Source organism: Hetaerina americana, unplaced genomic scaffold (genome assembly GCF_022747635.1).
Source record: "Hetaerina americana unplaced genomic scaffold, ioHetAmer1.1.p SCAF_1, whole genome shotgun sequence".
Taxonomy (NCBI): domain Eukaryota; kingdom Metazoa; phylum Arthropoda; class Insecta; order Odonata; family Calopterygidae; genus Hetaerina; species Hetaerina americana.
In genome coordinates this window covers 84,624,403-84,639,678 of record NW_027286069.1, presented here as the reverse complement: position 1 = coordinate 84,639,678, position 15,276 = coordinate 84,624,403, and the positions used below count along the sequence as shown (strand labels likewise).

At 36.9% G+C, this 15,276-nt stretch overlaps 1 pseudogene; it reads right to left on the bottom strand.

Annotated features, from left to right (window-relative positions):
- LOC139687641 (organic cation transporter protein-like) overlaps positions 1-15,276 on the bottom strand; it is a 125,666-nt pseudogene that overhangs the window by 98,403 nt on the left and 11,987 nt on the right.

The window sequence follows — 15,276 nt, the reverse complement described above, 5'->3', positions numbered from 1 at the left end:
AATAAATGCCGCTTACAATCCAGCTTTGCCAATTTTATGGGCCAAAGTGTCACGTACACAGCATTAAATTTTCTATAGACAGCCTCACCTTCATGTGGCAGGAATGGCACGGCGAGACAGGTGATTCCAGACAGAATGAAGGTTAGAGCGGCGGTAGTTCTCCTCCCAAAGCGCTCCATCAAGGGAAACACGAGGATGTTGCCGGGAATCTCGACCAAGGCCGTCATTGCGAAGTTCACATACTGATTGCCAGACAGGGTGACTACCCCGAGCGAGAGGCCGTAGTAGACCAACCCGGCAACCGTCCTATGAAAGGTGACGAAAGATGAAAGTGATTACCTATCCAATACCATAAGGTATTAACATTAAAACACTTATCTCCACTACCCATGAATGTGGTTTAAGAAATGATTTTCCGAAAGCTGGTTACTATGGTGATCATGTAACAGATGGACCACTTTTGGATTGTTTCCCGATTTCCTATCAGCCCACTTTTCCGAGTGAAAACAAAAGCAAAGCCGAAAGGGGACTCGAACAAGAGACTTTGTGTGTTATCAGTCGGGTCAATTCCTCGCAGAAACAAAGCGGTCCACCCAAAATTTTACCTAATATTTTTACGACTTCGGCTAGTGATAACGCAGAAGAAAATGCAATTTTCCGAAAGATTGAAAAACGGGCCAAAAAACTTTCTACGATGGAAAATAGTCAATGAATTTATTTACCCTTCAAAAACCAAAAACAGAAAATTTTCCGGGATATAATAAGAGCTGGCACGATACTTGATCACTGGACATATTGCCTAATGGCTGCCTACGAACCGTTCCAACACTCACCAGCTTAAACAGTTCACGAAGAGACGTAGAAGGAGCGTCTTTGAAGCCACCATTTATTTCGCCATGTTCCTTATTAAGGCCTTAGGTATCTCTTCACCCGAATACACCTTAGAAAACAAAAAATTATAAGCAGAAGCTGGAACTAACTCCTTAAAGTTCTTTAAGGAAACTATTCGCGTGAACTGTATACCGAAATATATTAGCAGTTTTTTTCCAAATTGGTGGTAAGTATATAATAAATTAAACCCCTTAATGAAATAAAAATCTCAAAAAATATCAATTAGAGGTTTAAATGTTGGTTAAATAATGCATCAGACAACCCTTCCCATTCCAAAGAAACTGCGGGAGATGTCGGAAATGATGTTTTGACGAAAGTTTAAAATGTTGTTTAGGGTTATACTCAATCGAAATCATTACAAACGATTTGAAACGGCTAACAACATACGATTATTGTACGCCATTACGAGGGGAAGTGTGTTGGGAGGATGAGTAATCCTCTCCAGTAGGCTAAAACATGCGCAGTTTTGACGTCCTTATAAAGCAAGAAATATAGATGGAGGGGAGAATTTCATTAAGTCGCCTAATTTCAAGTATGCGAAGCAACATGTCCCCCTAATTTTGGCCGAAATCGTACGGTTCGTCGCAAAATGTATCGTAAAAATCGTTTATAAAAGCTAGAGAGCGCTTCACTCACTTTTCAATATTTTCCTGCTTTTACCTTCTCTATTTCTGAAGTACCTTTTCAAAGATTCCAGTTTAAGCTAACGATGAGCTAAGAGGAAGTGATTGCCCAACTTCTCACCACGCGCTAGTTACTTTATTTGTGGATGACAATAGATCTGACGCCCTGCGATATTCCACAATCAAGAAGTAACTTTCGGTATTATTACCTTTCTGCATCAGCGGTAACCATGGCGACGCCTGATCTGGCCAGTACATTCACGCCGTCAGCCAAATCAAATACACACACAGACAACGCTGATTTCCTCACTAGGTGAGCAAATGCGAAAATATATTCCATTTAGGAAATATTTCGATATATTTGTGCAACCAAAAGAAGATTTTCTAACCTCGATGAACTCCTTCGCCGCCAACTCGTTTTACCCCTTACCCTACCTAGTTCACTCTCCCGAGCCTTGCAATGCTTGGTGGCTTTGCTCACTAGCAATGCACCATTCTGCAAACCCAGGCACAAGAAAATAATGGCAGAATTTAGAACGTGCTCACCTTTTTACCGCTGCCGGCATCCTCGAAATCTAAGGTATTATTAAAAATGGACATCGCTTCATCCGACAACACAACGCCATTGCGGACAGCAGCTTTCTTAACCACGTCGCAGGCTTCTTCCACTCGACCATGGGAGATCAGCCAGCACAGCGATTCAGGAATCAACCTTGAATTTAGGTATAGCCGTGAGACGCAGTGCAGGACAGTTTTATGAGCGTCTAACGCAATTTTGAATAGAGGCGAGCAAATTAAACATTACACTATAATGATTTCATAACTTTATAACTTATTAATAAAATAAATTTTTATCTAATATTTTATAATTAATTATATTTACCAGCTTAAATACCCGCTTTCCCTCACGAAGTGTGCTTCCTTTTAACACTGTAAATTAGGTCTAGACATGTGAATATCACAATCTTTGAGAATATTATCAACGCTAAAAGGTTAGGAAAGAAGATTCCTAGAGATAGTCGTTAACATTATGATCCTCCATGTTTTAAGCAGAAATTTTAATAAGGGAGACAAAGGTCTTCCTCCTCAAATCGCCTGTTGGTTAACATTGAACACTTTACGTAGGAATTGTGTGGACAAGGTTCACCAGGGGCGTAGCTTGGTTTTCATTTCTAAATTGATAATTGGCAGCACCTCCGTCAAATTTCTCAGAAGAGAGAAATCATAGCGATTCAACATACTGATAAATAATCGCCTACATTACCAATATACGCTTTATATCAACCGCATACACAATAATTATAAGGGTTATCAAAAATAGAATGAATGATTTTGAATCTAAGATTAAAGAACTTTCAATAAAAATATTCAAGGTCTGCGTACACAAAAGATAAGAATGGTCTCTCTACGAGCGAACTGCCAAATGAAACATAATCAGTGATGTGACACCTTAATACGGCGTCTGTGAGAAGTAAAACACTACCCTACTCGTAGCCCTATTACGACTTGCACTTGAAGAATGTGTACAGCTAGCTTGCACACGCTTGCTGTACACGTTCTTGTGTCAGTGAGAATGAAAGTGTTGTCCGCGTTCATTTAATTTTGTTTTAACCTTGACAAAAGTGCAACTTAAACTTATGCCATGATTTAAGAAGCATTCGGATATGAATCTACGTGTCAGGCACATTGTGGGCGGAAGGAGGGGTCGGGGGGCATTTTCCCGAGACCCAAAAATGCTCGGATGTCGCGATCGCGCATGAAGGTGATGTTGATCCTTTTATTCGATTGGGAAGGGATTATTCATTATGAATATGTCCCCGAAGGACAAGCAGAGGATGGGCAGTACACCGATTTGGAATTCACACAACATGTTTGGTCAGCACGCAAATAATGTGGAAAAAGGGTCTTGGTACTTTAATCAAGGCAATGTACCGGCACACATATCACTGATTATTACCAAGTTTCTGGCCAAAAAGAGCAAACCAATGATCCCCCGGCTGCCCTACACTCTAGATCTTGTTCCAGCAGACTTTTTCCTATTTCCTTATCTGAAACCTTGAAAGAAACCCAATTTCAATAGTTTCAATACTGAAGACTTCCAACAAAATTGTACTCAAGGCCTATAGGGTTATCCCGAAAGAAGCATTCCACGCGGCATTAGAAACACGGAAAAAACGTCGAGAGCGTTGCATTCGCAGACAAGGGCTGTGTTTTGAAGGCAATAAGGCTGATTTACATAAAATTACGTTTTTATTCAAACAGTGTCATCTTTCTTTGAACAGACTTTGAATCTGCATGGAAATTATTATGGTATCATTTCTACAGCAATTAATAACAAATGTGAAGTGATTGTTTCATTAGTGTATGAACTTAATTTAGCTCTACTTCAGTTAAAAAGTGCCCAGATCGATTTTTCGACACACTTTCGACTGACATTAAACACATATTGTGAAATTTTAAGCCCTGAAAATTCAAAATTATCACACCTATTATACTATATTCATTAGTGTGGGTGGCAATAGTCTATGGGTAGAGCATTGGAGTATTGACGGGAGGGTTTGGGTTCCATTCCTGAGCAAACCTCTCTGAGTGCTCTCTGCTCCACCCAACTGATGTGATTTTTCGGGCACTAGATCTTCCTGGGAAACCATTAACAGCAAGGGAAAGGAACTGGCCCCCTAACCTGATGTGTGAATTTCACACGCCGTCGGGCTTAGTACTGGGTGAACTCTATCATCAGCTACCCAACCAACCTTAGGGTTGATTACTGTCCCTCCAGTACAATACCAAAAATAATAATAATATATTTGAGTTCAGAACTAGAAATATGAAAATCGCACTCAGCATGAATAATTATGTTACATAGTACAAGGGCATGTAAGTATAAGAGGATTTAAGAAGTGACAAGTCACTCACCACAGATATGTAATGGTGATAAGGGCTGGAGAATAAAGAGTAAGCAGCATGTGTCTCCAGTAAGGCAAGGCCCATGCAATGAGGGGCAAATATGCAGAGCCAAAAGAGTATGCCACATTTATAATAACGCTACAGAATGCTCGACATGATGGACCCACTAGCTCCAGGGCTGAAAGCAAAGAAACACATAGATTACAGAGAGAATTTCATTACTGAGAGTTGCCATATTATTACAGTGTCCTACATTAAGAGTGTGTGTGGATGTTATCTCCTCTTTCTTCTATTCTATCGTGCATTAATAGTGCCAACAATTGGGGAAATCAGCAGCAAATGCAATTCCTAAATTAAAGGATGTTCTCATCTGATTTTAGGGATATTGTGCCATGCACAAAAGGGCCTCAGCATATGGGTAATAAATAAAATTAAACCACCACAAACAATACATTTCCTGGCTTTATATACCTCTGGTATATAATTGAATTGGCATAATCTAATTGAATACTGGGTGCATATTATGTTTGCTAATTAATATATCAAGCCGACGACCATAAGAACAATGCTAACGGAAGTAACATGTAATATGAAAATGAAATTAAGAAAAATATCAGAATAAAACAATTCCTTTATCTGGAAAATTATAAATACCTATTTATTTATGTTGCATAGCTTGCACACCCTACCTTTAATTATCCACTTCTTAAGGTCTTCCAAAAGCTGCTAAGAAAGTAAGTCATGAGGGATGATAGAGATCATATATGATTGACCCATCAAAAAATAGGTATGGTGATTCTTGGATGATCAGTCCCTTGAAATGTGACATGGTGGGTAGGAAATATGCTGAGTGAATGAAATTATTGCAAGAGGAAATGGTTATAAGTATTCCGTTAAACTAGGGATAAAAAAAGTGATGTTGCTGAAATTAATGTTGTAGCATTATGATCAGAGGTTAATGATATCAGGTACAATATGGTGAAGTCTGATTCTAAGTGTGGCGGTTAGAATTCATTGGTTATGAACAGGTGAAGGGTATTGCCATCTGAGGATGATGGACAATGAGAGATGGCATAAAAGAGATTATAACTAAGCAATAAGCTCAACAAGAAGAAAGAAGTATAACACTGAGAAGGCTGAATAATTAAAACGGGCAACAGATATAGAACCCAAGACTTTAATTAATAATTAATATGAAAATTACATTCCTGCAGCATTTGCAATTTTTTAATCCTCTTGCATAGATGATTTGATGCATATTTGTGAGTGAAATATGTCTTCCTTATATGTGTTGTGTGAAAGTGCATGAATTAATCACTATGCTCCCAAATCGATGCCTAACCTAAATATAGTCTTACTGACTTCATTCTAAATTACTGAGAATTTTCTATGCGTACCTATGCCTTTCATAGGGTTTAAATCATATATTTTTTATAATTAACCTCTGTCTCCTGCAGAATTCTATTGCTCTCTCTGCATGGCCATTCCTTGCTCCTGAATTGTAGTCCCCCACCTATAGATATCAACCCTCTTTTCCTGGGTCTACCATTGTGTTCCAATTCGCCATCAATATCAAAGTTTCCCACCAGTAACACCTGCAATTATATTCTCTGACTCATCATATACCCAAGTGACCTCTTCTTTCCGATGATTACTTTGTGGCAGGAATACCTGAACAGTTACCAATTTAATCGGTTATATTTTCTCTCTCTACATCTCATATCATCTCATCTCGTCGGTTATATTTTCTTTCTCTCTCTACCAGTAATATTCTATCAGTCACTTGATCTATCCTTACTATGCTTCTACTTACCTTTTTATTCAATTAAATTGTTTCTCTTAGCTGGCTCTCTTCCCCTCTACTACATATTGTTTGATATCTCTCAATCCAGTGATCTCCACTATCCTTCCGTCTCACTCCAATGGGCCATAAAACATCTATATTTTCTTTCTCTACATCTTGCTTTATATTTTCTAATATTCCTCATATCAACATCATCCTAACATTGCCAGTCCCTAATCTAAATAATTTGGTTTTCTTTGCTGCTGTTATGGTCACTTTAGCTTTGCAAGGATTTCATGAGAAGACAATCACTGAAGTCTTGCCATCCCCAATAGTGTTTTTAATGTGACACCATTGCTTATTGGTCACTCCACTGGGGTCAAACACCTTTACAGCTACCTCAGTGAGGAACACAGACAGTACGGACTGCCTTTTGTTTCGCCCCTACCCTTTGGCCTACCTGGCATTGGTGATCCTACTAGGAGCAAATATCATAGCTCCCATTTCACAGCCCTGGGGGTCTTCATAACAAACAAGCCCTTCCACCATGTCAGGGTTGAAATCCATCAGAAGTGTTCCTTACATTGTACTTTCATTTATTTCTTAGAAATGATATCAGACTAAGGAGATTCAATTTAGTTGGAACAAGGAGAAATATTTTTCAATAAATTGAAAATGTTCAAATATTTGAATTGGTTTGTATTGTCATAAAATGAGACATTAAATAAAATTATTACCATAAAATGAATGCCTTGCAGATGTAGATTTTGGGGAGGCAACTGACATCTAAGGTCATTTGCGCCATTAGGTGTGGATGGGAAAGAAGGCAGTGTGGTGGGTAGCCCGGGTTGGACATTAGCCTGCTCTTAACTAAAGATGCCAAGGGGTCCACAGCTTAATAACTCATCCAACAGATGGCATTCTCACTTAAAGAACTCTCCACAAAGCACAAAGTAGGGATTGCGATACCACTGAAAAAGATCTGTCCCCTCCAGGATTCAAACCCTGGGCCCTCTGGATTGGAAAGCAGTACGCTAGCCACCACACCAACCGCATCCACAATGCTTTATAAAGGGTGATTTTAAAGTAGAGATGTAGTGCAATTAGAAAATCATATTAAGACATTCTAACCTGTGTAAGTAATAAGAGGAAAATAACAGCATTAGAGCTCTTTTTTACACTATTTGTAAAACTCAAATTGAAGACAAATGTAAAAAAAATATTCTATAAATTACGAATAATTATGAATTCTACTTACTTAGTAGCTCAAATATTTTAGAAATAGAGATGCATAATAGGGGACTTAATTCAACTCTGGTGGGTTGATGGGTGTTCAGACATGGGTCAAGGAAGTTTTAGTAACATTTGCAAAATAAACAAGCCATTTTACAGGAAGTATATTGTTTAAAGTCTAGTACGTCAGACCCTCAAAGGAAAATCCTAATAAATGACTCTCACCTATGGAAGAAATTGAAAAATAGGTAGCCATTATGAGGAAGAAATAAAATGCATGGGAATATTTCTTTGGTCTGATACTTTTACTTATCACATTTCAGTGGCAAAATGATATGACAATTATTTTTGTACAATGATCATTGCATTTACCAACTGATATAGACTCAAATTAAAATTCATGGCTAATGCAGTGCTTCCTGCCATGCATAGCTTTTAAGTATAGAAGGAAAAATATTTAGCTTACCGAGAACAAAAATTGTTAGAAACACAGCACCACCAAAAAATGCCTCCAAGAACTCCAAAGTGATGTACACAAAATAATTGGGTGCAAAGGACTTCAATATTCCACATGTATTTTGCCCCATCACTGCACCAACCATTACTGTGCGCCGTCCAAATCTGTTGGATTGATGAAAATTTCATTGGGATTACAGAATGCTCAAAAAAAGAAATATCATCTGTCTTACACCAGTGTTGATTTCCATGCCCACTCGCATTATTCTGATAGATATCACATTTCAAATTGAGGAACATAATGTCCCAATACTCAAAAGCCACGTTAGCATCATCCAATAACTGAGAAAGTCTGGCATACAAGATATTTCATTTTAGTTTTACACTTCCTAGAAGCTGAACCATCAGACTATGCACAACATATGTATACACATTAGACTAATTTATAGCCCTCGACCAAAATAATCACTGGATGAGGCATAAGCCACCAAACTACTCTACACATTTAAATTTAACTGAAAATAGAATTATAAGTATCAATTAAATTAACCCAAGTGTTGATAAAAGATCTACTGGAGGGAACCAAATAAAGCGTGAGTTTAGCTGAAGTTGCTTTGGCTATCTATAGAAGAATTCCAAAAATAGAACTTAAACATAAGAAATTACATTAATCTAATGCTCAAGGTAGACTTTTTGAAAAATCAGCAACGCCACTACACCTTTAAGCATCAGTCAACAGACACTAGGCATTATAGCATCCTATACCACAGTGACACATTCTTCAATTCCATTTACTTGTATGTTCTACATCCCTTTGTTTCAACCAACAGGCCTATGCCTTTCCTCCTTTTACTTCACTAAGTAACACTATCCCTACTACCATACCATTTTCAATTGCCCTTCTTTCCGCCCTCAATCTTCACTTCCTGACTACTTTCAATTTCTTTTAACAACCTATTCTTCTTGCAGACCACTCATGGGGGGTTTTCCCTTGTTCTGCTTTTGCATTCTTCCCCCAAAACCAAATCTCAAAAGCCTCCCAAATAACCTATATGTTCCCAATGAGACGAATATCCTGAGCTTTGGTCACCTCCTCTCATTACTATTACTACTATAAACAACCCCAACTTACCATCCACTACCAATTAAATTTACCATCCACTACCCACAACTCTATAATACATGACAAGTACAGGTTTCAAATAAGTTTCCCATTCCTCTAGTCTACTTCTATATTCTGTAAAACATTTATTTATGGTTCCCTATTTACACTGATTGATGCTTTCTTAAAATCCAAGATGAAAATAAATACCTCTTGGCATATTCCACAATTCTTTCTATCAATGATCTCATTACTGCTATGGCATAACCATACCACTCCCCTTTCTAAACCATAACCTATCAGTCCCTAAGTTACGTGTTATTTGCTTTCTTCTGAATGCTTTCATTGATGATCTGATTTACTACAGTTGAGGTACTTGGGTAAACAGCATCGAATCTACAGTTCTCATATATTGCTGCTTTAGCCTTTTTAAGATGGGAACTACACCGGTTGAGTGAACTCTTCGGGCCAAATTCCTCTTCCATGAATTCTGTGAATGAGCCCATAAAATATATCCTGATGCTCCTGAACAACTGATAAGTCCTACATGATTACATCTATCCCCACCTTTTGTTTGATTTCATTTCAAAGCTAGAAGATTACAATTGAAAGAAATATGGTAATCAAATGTAAGTGATAGCAAATTTCTACCTAACCATTAGAGTACATGTATTCAAATTTTTCATACATAGCATAAAGTATGAAGATCAACTTAGTTTCACAAATAAAAATGTGACTATTCGATAACGGAAAGAGAAATACTTGATTTATGCATTTGAAGTTGACAGAGACCACTTTGTTTGGATCTGACTGATGAAACTTTATCCAGTTTCAGCAGATACTGTTTCCAGCAATGCATAGCAAAAAACAGAAATCATGGAATAAAAACTTGTGGGTTGTGGTTTCCTCAGTTTTATTAAGATCATATCCTGGACATTCATTCAGCACACCAACAAGATGGAGGATTCAATCAAAACATCAAGCCCAGAGACATCACACAGAGGCTTGCTGAACTGATCCATGACAATGGTTGAATTTTCACCATGAAAATTGACTAAATAATTATTGCTTGGTGAAAAAAGATCATACACATAGGGAACTCCCAAATTCCCAGATTACCTACGAATTCAGCATAATTAAGAAAAAAATTATAAATTTTGCTTTCACTGTTGCAATCACAACATTTTCCGCTCAAAGCCATTTACCATAGATTCTGATATGAAACCTAAGAGATATATTCTCTGAATATTTTTGCAAATTTGACCAGGGGAGAGCTAGAGGAATGTGAGGTATAAAACATGATCCATCCCAATGGTATGTCCATTTTATACATTCAATATAAATGCTCATCAGAACTCAATCCACTGCATATGGAAGGAAATATCCCAGACCCAATGACTCAGAATGTGTTTATGAGCTAGCAACATAATGAAGTCAATGCTTTCCTCTACCAACTATATGTCAACTACAATAGACAACTTACCTATCTGCCAACATACCACCAATGGGGAGCCCTACGAATTGTCCCACAAAATGCATTGTTCCAATTAATGTTAATTTCCATTTGTTGTCCGGGCAAGTAAGGTGAAACTGTAAATACATTAAGTAGCATGATAGTTATATGATCTTGTCTTGAGTGGATGGTTGGGATCTGGAATGCATACTTGTAAATACTCTATATTCCACCATATTAAGCCATTAACACTAGCCATGCTTTCATTAAGCTACATTACAGTAAAGTAAGATCTGGTGCTTTTCCGGTGTATATGCTTGATGAAGTTTTCTCGAGTCTTCCACCGGGTCAGGGGTTCCATGTTGGCTGATGTTTCAATGCCCGACTCGTGCATCGTCCTCATCATTGTCATCATCCCAGAGGACGATGCATGAGTCTGGCATCGAAACGTAGGGCAACATGGAACCCCTCACCCAGTGGAAAGCCCAAAAAAACTTCATCAATACATGACAGTAGTTTTTCTCAAGCAGACTGAGAGAAAGGTGGAAAACCATTGGTCTTCATAATAAAATTACTGCAGATATGTTGAATATGAAATATGTTGAACAAAAGAAAACATGCCTTGCCGAAAATGTGCATGCTCTCACTTTAATTTGGGTTTCTCCTCTATAATTTTTTAACTTGCAACTCCAAATTTCTATGCATACCCAATCATATCAGTCTAAAGATATTTAAATGTTTTATGTTTTACATATGCTCATTCTCCCAATGTATAAGTTTAACATAACTTTTTTAAATTGGTTTGCTGAAATGCTTAATTCTGATCCCTACATAATCTTTTGCCAAGAAAGGTTGAAACATTTTTGGATTTAACATTACCATTACTGTCCTCCTATTTGACTGTCTACATTTGATGACAATGAGAGCATAATATGTCTCCCAAAATGAGTATTTACTGCCACCACCTCAGAAGTCAAATTCTTTGCTCTTTGTTGTAATTAATTCAAACTCCCAATTTGAAAATGCAGGATCGTTGGAGTGGAGTGCCCTGCTTTATAATGGTAATAAAAAGCATCACTTTGTTCCTGTGACTTTATTGCTCTTTTAGGATTTCCTTTGCATCCTAAAATATGTTTCCAACATTCCTTCTTGCAATTAGTCAAACCTTTCAACTGTTTATGTTTTCTCAGTTAGCAAGACAAATATTTAAAAGATGGCATATTTTGATTATTTTATTCTAATTTGATTTGATGTTCTTTCTTTTATTTTAGTTGTTATCTCTCCATATTCCTATTACACAAAAAAAGAATATTATTTATAAAAGATTATTTTTATTATCTTTCACCCCCTCCCATACATATTTGAACCATTCCATTTCCTTGGATTATAGGAGAGGGTCCCAGAAGTACCTGACCCAACAATGAAAACAAAAATTTTGGAAAAAAAGAATTTATTTATCAACATAATCTCCAGATGTCACCGCGTAGTTTGTTTACTGACAACAGTTTTGCCCGTGTTTCAAAGAGCGTCTTCAGGTCAAAGTGGAGTTTCACCACTATACACTTTTCCCAGCAATACTCAGTAAGTTCGATATCCTTTTTATAATAAGAACTCTCTTGCTCCTTAAATTAGCCATTTACCGCTGACATCACTTTTTCAAGGTTGGAAAATCTTTGACCACCTAGCCATTTTTTCAAGTTTGCAAAAAGAAGATAATCCAAGGGGGCTAAATCTGGCAAATAGGGTGCATGAGGTAGCAATTCAAACCTTAGTTCATGAATTTTGGCCATTGCAATAACGGATTTTTGAGCTTGTGGATTGTCTTGATGAAACAGCATTTCCTCCTCAACCAAATGCGGCTGCTTTTGCTTTATTTCTTCGCTCAAACGTTGCAGTAAGTTTGCATAATACTCGTCATTGATAGTCTTTCCTTTCTCAAGATAGTCAATGAAAGTTATTCCATGTGCATCCCAAAAAACTGACGCCATGACGTTACCTCCAGATGAAACCCTGTCCGCCTTCTCTCGAGTCGGTCCTCCCTTTTGAATCCATTATGTTGATTGTTGTATTGTCATGGGTGTGAAGTATTGGACCTTTGTTTCATCCATGATTATGAAAAGGCACAAAACTTCTGCTTTGTTGCTCTGAAAATTTGCTAAAAGCTCAACTGAAACATCTTAATGACACTGGTTTTGCTCAAGTGTGAGCAAACGCAGCACTCATCTTGAACACAGCTTTCTCATATCAAAATTTTCAGCTAATATGCAATGTACTGCACATTTGAAATGCCAAGCTAGCTCGTGCACTTTCAGTCGACCATCATCCAGTCTCACTTTGTGGATTTTCTTCACAGTTTCTGGAGTCTTCACCTAATTTGGTTGACCAATGCAATGCTCAAATTGACAGCTCATATAGCCTAGTTTAAACTCTGCTATCCAATATTTTGCTGTTGTAAATGAAGCAGCAGACTAACCCAGAGTAGAATCCAGTTCAACTTTTATATAGGGTTGGCTGAGGCCTTTCAAAAACAATCAATTTCGTATCACATCACCATGACCAATGTTCTCAATTTTCACCAATTCACTGAAAATGTTCAATATCAATGGCTGCCAAAGGAATACTAAACAATGTGGCATCTTCAAACTTGAAGCATATGCTTTACAGATTGCATACTTTATAATACTGTGATATTTTTTTAAACAAACACCGTCATCTCTGGGCCATGTCAAGTACTAATGGGACCAACGTCGTCCTTTTTTATGTTTCTTTTTAATAAACTGTCATTTAACATCTTTTTACATATTTCTTTGTTTTTGACGCATACCTTGTTTGCTCAAATTTTCTATCATAACTTAATATAAAGATTACAATGCATAAGTTGGAAAGGTGTTTATTGTCGAATTGAAAATACCAGTTTTTTGAGAGATTTACTAATCAAGGAATAATCAATATTAAACATATATTATATATTCATATGTTCATTGCTTTTATTCAACATATATCATAAATATTTTATGTTGATTATCCAGAGCTACTCTAATTATTACCCTTTCAAGTTTATGTTATCATAAATATAGATATATTCCCTTTTACCATTTTAAATGAGACAATACAAAATTTGTGAGCAACTTATGTGTTCCGAAATGTGATTTCTTAGGTAATTATTCTTTCGTTCATAATTGTGTAGTGCAAAATCTATTGATTTAACTTATTTGTAATCATTGAATATTTTAATTCATTAGCAAAGACATTCAAAAAATAGTGAAATACTATCTTGATGAAAATGGAAAAGAGGTTTCTTATTTACTGTGATATCTTCGGGAAAATTACTGAGGGAACCTATCAAAGCCCATGTGATTGCTCATGCATTGATATTAATTTACGTAGGTAACTTAAGTAATATAAAATCATGGGCAGCCCTCGTACATGGATTTTTCAGTATATAATAGGGCAAGGGGTTTTTTGATATAAAATGCCAAGCATTGACGTTCAACAAGCATTACTTTGATAAGGTTTGTCCCAGGTTACATTAAGTGTGCTAATAAAAATAGAACTTGAATAATTTGGTATGGGTTAATGTCATTTAGATTATACTGTTTCAGTGGAATCTGATATACCTATAATGGAAACAACTCGGAAAACAGACTCCTAAAGAATAAAATGTTCCTTCAAAAAAAATATGATGATGAGGTTTGATGCGCTGAAAGCTTAAAGAAGTATGATTAAAGAGGTTTGTACCACATAAAGAGTCAATATCTGGCTCAATAGGACTTCTAAATAGACCAGTAGAGGTTGCGGGTCGAATGCATGATCTCTTTGCCAGTAGCCCTCTGATAAATTCCAGTTCTTTCATATTCAACATTTTTAAAAATATATTTGTTTTTGCCAGATAGGAAGCCTGTACACTATCCTACAAAACTAACCCAATCCTCACTGCTAGATAAATTGATTTTCTTTTGGAGAATGCGAGAGGGAGAGAAGTAAGTTTTCTGGGGTTTTATGTTGTACAACTACAGACGTATTTTTATTTATGCATAGAGTATCATTGATGGTTTTGTACTCTATCCAAAGGTTTCATTTATAGGCCTAAAATGAAAATACAATCTTAATTACTAGTTCTTTTCCATTCTGTTTCTGATCTTCAGTAAGTTGCTTTCATTTAGCATTTGCAGTCATATTTGGTGAGCAAGCACATTGGTGAGCACACCCATTGGCCATGATATTACCCTTAATAACTACATTTTGCAATTGAATGGTCATCCTGTGATATAATTAATGGATGCTTTCCAATAGCTGCTTAGTGGCCTTTTAAGAATGAAAAATCCATGAAGAATTGTCATTACAAAAGGGAATAAAACAGGCTTAAAATGAAGAGGTTGCCAGAACATTACCGATCAATAAGGATCTTCAATAATTATGTACATCATTTCATGGGTTCTTAAATGCTAACCGACATCTTAAAATAAAGAAAAGGTTAAACTCTGTAATATACAGTGTACATACGTCATTGACAATAGTGACCACTTCTCCCAGAAAAACTAGATTGTCACATTTCTGGGTGACATTCTTGAAAAAGCCATCAGCCGGACAGGTTGCATGAGTCCAGTTACCCCCTGCATTGACAGCATATCTGGTGCACTGAGAAGGTTTACCATTAGAACCAAAGGGGAGTGCATCCCTTAACCATGGGGGTGCATATGGGGATGACTCTGAGCTGTTTTCACATTCTGGGACCAAGCACCTGCCAAGAGAATGAGATCATCAGAAACATTACCTTTCCGATATCTTGTTTTATTAAGTAAAAAACCCAAAATTTTCAAGAGTACTA